Here is a 6,421-nt window from a genome sequence, read left to right as displayed (position 1 = left end):
TGATAGAGTAAGCTATACAAGGGAAAACATTTTGACGAGGGGGTCGAACGGCCTTCTAACTAGGTATGTGGATCCCGTGAACAGGCAACTAGAACAACCACAACCGCAGCCAGATCCACAGCCGAATGTTGGAAGTAGTTCGGGTCCAGGAAATGATTGGGAGGCTTACATGGCGCGACAGTTTTCGGATTTGCGACTCCAAAATGATCGAAACACCCAAAAGGTAATTGATCACTACGATACAGGTAACAGGGAGATGCAACATTACATTGATGTAGGGAATGATCGAACGTGGTACACTCAAGCGGGGCAGCAAAATTAACTTAACTGGATACATGAACAGACTGTGTCATATGCTGCAGATCCCGCTAACTATACCCCCTCTCCTTGGCCTGCATACGAACCATGGGTTCGAATGGGTGATCCATATCATGCGCCTTATCCTCCTCCTCCTAACCCGCCTACTGAAGACACCGCTGTCGTCCCTGCTCAAGTAACTTATCAGGGGTACAACACCTCAATATTTCAGGACGACGACGCGGGAAACCAAAATGAAGGCGGAGCTGGCCCAAGTAACTCTTTTTGGGGATTCTTCTGAAGTTGACATGATTATTAGGTGAAGTGTGTGAACGGTTTGATTGATGTTGGTGATTCGTTGAAACAGTACCTTTATTTATGAACGGATTTGAATTGTTTTGTTACACGAATTGATTTATTGTATATGTGGTGTTTTAATGAATTCAGGTTGATTTCATACATATAGGCAACTAGTCCTATTCACATAGTTTAGTTTTATAGGTAAATCCGGTTCGTTCCACAGGGAGACAGTGTTTAAATTATTTTTAATAGTCTTTGAAATTAAACTTATTTAAAGGGGATTTTGGATTAGGAATTTATAATACTACATAATAATAATAAAATATAACTTAATCTTAACTTAATTATATTACTTATTAATTTATACAAATACATTATTTATAATTATTAACTTAAAAGTGAATTAATTGAAATTATACTAATTGTGATCTAAATAAGTTTATTACTAAATGATAATTAATAAAATAACAACTTTTAATAAAACTAATTGATTAGAATTTTGTTTTGAGCAATAAATTATAATACAAATTTATTTAAATTAACTGAATAATAAAAATGATTTATAGGAAATTATAATAATTAATCTAATTATAAATTAATTACTTTAGGATAATAATAAAAGATTTAATTTAAAACTTAGAATTCAAATAAAATTCGTAACAGTGGTATTTTTATACCTACTCGTTTCGCGTAGATTTATAAGCGTTCCGCGTATAATTTTGAAGGTACGCGTTTCGTGTGATGACCTACACGATCCGCGTATGTTATAAATGATGTGACAAATCAGTACTGTTTAAACTGAAATATAATGATGTATAATTTAATATTTTAGTTGTATAATAATACGTAAATGAATAATAATAATTATTTGCAATATATAAATGGGAGTGTTTACTTAAATGTGTCACCTCTAGATCCATGGATTGTTTTGAGTTTAAGACCTATTAAAATGTTTTAGTATAAAACTTTATATTTTTCTTTCGAATAAATATAAAGTTATGACTAACTAAATTCAATATAATTTTCATCGGATCTTATTTTAGATAGTTACTATTCCCCAAGTATTTAAATTGAGACCCAACCCACTTTTGACTTTCGCCAAAACCCAAATCATAACGGTTTCCCTTTTTACAATTTCACTATTATATGACTAGTGATATTACCCAAACTACCGAACTTTATTTCTAATTTAGTGTTAGTAAATTATTCATAAGTTCGTCTAGATCACTTTTAATATTGAAGCTTAATTTATATAAATAAAAATAACTTTCGTTATTTTAATCTAACAAATTAAGTGACAGGGGTTAAATATCCAAATACATAATAACGGTTCTTTTAATTAGGCTCAATGTTAAAAATACTAAAGTTACATTTTAATTTTTACAAATGATAACAATCCATTTCACTAGGGGCTCTACATCTAAGCAAACACTAGGGAAATTAGTTACTCATTATGCTAGGGTAAACATAAAAATATAAATATACAAACATAATAATAACGATAAAAATTGATAACGATAATTTTAATAGGATATACTTAGAAAATCTGCACTCTCATTTACTTTAAACGGTAGAAAATTTCAATAACAACACCCCTTGCACTCGTACAATAATACCCTTAATCACGAACAATACACCCTTAAATCTGAAACTATCCTAAAAAGTGAACCTTGGACTGAAAGTAATACTGGTACTTGAAAATAAAATACAGTAGCTAAAAATAATTGAATGATGTAAATGTTGTTGTATATAATTTTGGAGGTGTGTACTCCTGACTACTGTGTAAATTGTGTTTTTTTCTGCTGAACTAGTGTACTCCGTATTATAGCCTTGACATTCAAGTAGTAGGTCAAAAGTTTTCTAATTTTTATTATTTTTTTTTCGTTTGTTCTTTGTTAATCCCGTATTGACGTATATCGACTTGGAACTTTTCATTTGAACTCTTTCTCTTCGATCATCTTGGGCTTGCATTCGAGTAATGTTATCTTGATATATATTTGGTTTAAATTCGTCGTTTATTATCATTTCTTCAAACTTCAAGCTTGCGTTTACTTTTGTCATTTTTCTCGTGAATTATGCATTTGAATGTCTTCGTTTCGGTAAAACCCGATGAAATATAAATGATATTGCGTCAAAATATATGTATGTTTAAAGCAATATCAAAATACCCCACACTTGAACGTTGCTTGTCCTCAAGCAATTACATCTTTTAGATAGAATCGGAACATTACATATTTTTCCATATCGAACATTAAATCACTCAACACACGCTACACGAAATGAAACACACGCTATATGGAATAAGTTGGAAACACTACACAATATTTATTGGATCACACGCACACCACACGAAATGAAATTCTGACAACAGAAACAAAATAGAAACTCGTGATTAAGGTTTAAAAATTTGGATCCTTAGGAAAAATTGGACCTTGTGAAAACGTTTTATGATTTTATAAAATGGCATGCTAGTTTTTACACTAGACACGTTTTCCGGTTTTAACCTCAAATTCTGGTTGAGGGTAATTGAAAACCGTAGTCTCAGTCGGCGATTAGCAAGCTATCCGCCCCCCATAATTGAAGTATCATGGAACTAGAAACCGAATGTCCTAAAAATAGTTTTACACAATATAATTCATAAAATAGCATAAGTTTTAGAATAAAATTATATCGTGTCCAAATATCATCGGTGAACCATGAGTTTGCACACATCAATTTGTTATGGCATATGTATGTTGACCGCGATCAAACATAGATGCGGTTGACCTTTACGGAGACCATCCATCTGGGGATTAGATTCATTAGTCTTAAAAGCTAATTTGCAATGTGCCCCCCATTGTACGAGATAGATCCATCTCATGGTTAGGATAAGTCTGACCACCAAAAACCCTGTTTGATGCTGAGGTGAGGTGGATTTCCAGCCGATGATAGAGATGACTTTTCAAGATTTTTCTTCAACCAACAGCTGTTCTGGACTACATCTCCTAACATAAGTTAGCAAGTGTGTTATTTTGGAAGACTTTACTTCCTTAAAGGATGGACTTGATTCATCCTTTATTACTCACATTAATGGGATATTCAGGTTTATACATTCCAAAGCAATGATATCTGCAATAAACTTCATAGAAACATGTGATAAATGGTTCTAAGCATATGGGTTGTACTTTAGTAGTACAAAAAAATTTACCCCACACTAAAAGTTTTTGTATAAAATATATAAAAGTAAAAGTAAATTAACACTCCATAAAAATTATTTTATAAAAACAAATACAAAATAAATTGTTCTAAAACTAAAAAGAAAACTAGAAAAATGACCACGTCGGGCCTCCCTGATCTTCCTGTTCCCGTTGCTGTTGCTGCCGCTGTTCATTTAGGCGTTGTTCCTCGTAAAAACGCCTATAGGCTTCCTGACTTGCGGCTAGGGCAGCGTTTGAAATGTCTCGTTCATATTGATTATAAACGTTCCACATTAATTGATTTCGTTGCGAGGTTTTTACCTCTATATGAGACGTTTTTCAAAGACTGCATTCATTTTTAAAACAACCATAACCTTTATTTTATCAATAAAGGTTTCAAAAGCATTACGTAGATTATCAAATAATGATAATCTAAAATATACTGTTTACACACGACCAATACATAATGGTCTACAATAGAAATATATTACATCGACATATGTTTCTTAAATGCAGTTTTTACACAATATCATACAAACATGGACTCCAAATCTTGTCCTTATTTTAGTATGCAACAGCGGAAGCTCTTAGCATTGACCTGAGAATAAACATGCTTTAAATTTCAACAAAAATGTTGGTGAGTTATAGATTTAACCTATATATATATCAAATCGTAACAATAGACCACAAGATTTCATATTTCAATACACATCCCATACATAGAGATAAAAATCATTCATATGGTGAACACCTGGTAACCGACATTAACAAGATGCATATATAAGAATATCCCCATCATTCCGGGACACCCTTTGAATATGATATAAATTTCAAAGTACTAAAGCATCCGGTACTTTGGATGGGGTTTGTTAGGCCCAATAGATCTATCTTTAGGATTCGCGTCAATTAGGATGTCTGTTCCCTAATTCTTAGATTACCAGACTTAATAAAAAGGGGCATATTCGATTTCGATAATTCAACCATAGAATGTAGTTTCACGTACTTGTGTCTATTTTGTAAATCATTTATAAAACTTGCATGTATTCTCATCCCAAAAATATTAGATTTTAAAAGTGGGACTATAACTCACTTTCACAGATTTTTACTTCGTCGGGAAGTAAGACTTGGCCACTGGTCGATTCACGAACCTATAACAAATATGTACATATATATCAAATTATATTCAAAATATATTTACAACACTTTTAATACATTTTGATGTTTTAAGTTTATTAAGTCAGTTGTCCTCGTTAGTAACCTACAACTAGTTGTCCAACGTTAGATGTACAGAAAAAAATTGATATATATTATCTTGAATCAATCCACGACCCAGTGTATACATGTCTCAGGCTAGATCACAACTCAAAGTATATATATATTTGGAATCAACCTCAACCCTGTATAGCTAACTCCCACATTACTGCATATAGAGTGTCTATGGTTATTCCAAATAATATATACACATGGGTCGATATGATATGTCAAAACATTTGCATACGTGTCTATGGTATCCCAAGATTACATAATATATTAGAATACATGTATAATACAATATAAGTTAGCTAGGATATGATTAATAGATTTGTTACCAATTTTCACGTTGCTACAACAAGAAAAATTATCCAATCTTGTTTTACCCATAACTTCTTCATTTTAAATCTGTTTTGAGTGAATCAAATTGATATGGTTTCATATTGAACTCTATTTTATGAATCTAAATAGAAAAATATAGGTTTATAGTCGGAAATATAAGTTACATCATTTCAGTCGAAAGAACGACATCTAGATGACCATTTTAGGAAACATACTTCCACTTTGAGTTTAATCATGATTTTTGGATATAGTTTCTGTAGTGACCCGAACTTTTCCATGTTTATATATATTAATTGAGATTGATGTTTACATGATTAAATGTTTCCAACATGTTAATCAATCAAACTTGTTAAGACTTGATTAATTGAAATAGGTTTCATATAGACAATTGACCACCCAAGTTGACCGGTGATTCACGAACGTTAAAACTTGTAAAAAACTATATGATGACATATATATGGTTATATATATAGTTAACATGATATTATGATAAGTAAACATATCATTAATTATATTAACAATGAACTACATATGTAAAAACAAGACTACTAACTTAATGATTTTGAAACGAGACATATATGTAACGTTTATCGTTGTAACGACATTTAATGTATATATATCATATTAAGAGATATTCGTACATCATAATATCATGATAATATAATAATTTAAAATCTCTTTTGTTATTATAAACATTGGGTTAACAACATTTAACAAGATCGTTAACCTAAAGGTTTCAAAACAACACTTACATGTAACGACTAACGATGACTTAACGACTCAGTTAAAATGTATATACATGTAGTGTTTTAATATGTATTTATACACTTTTGAAAGACTTCAATACACTTATCAAAATACTTCTACTTAACAAAAATGCTTACAATTACATTCTCGTTCAGTTTCATCAACAATTCTACTCGTATGCACCCGTATTCGTACTCGTACAATACACAGCTTTTAGATGTATGTACTATTGGTATATACACTCCAATGATCAGCTATTAGCAGCCCATGTGAGTCACCTAACACATGTGGGAACCATCATTTGGCAA

Source organism: Rutidosis leptorrhynchoides, chromosome 10, assembly GCF_046630445.1.
Source record: "Rutidosis leptorrhynchoides isolate AG116_Rl617_1_P2 chromosome 10, CSIRO_AGI_Rlap_v1, whole genome shotgun sequence".
Taxonomy (NCBI): domain Eukaryota; kingdom Viridiplantae; phylum Streptophyta; class Magnoliopsida; order Asterales; family Asteraceae; genus Rutidosis; species Rutidosis leptorrhynchoides.
This window is presented reverse-complemented; position numbering follows the sequence as displayed.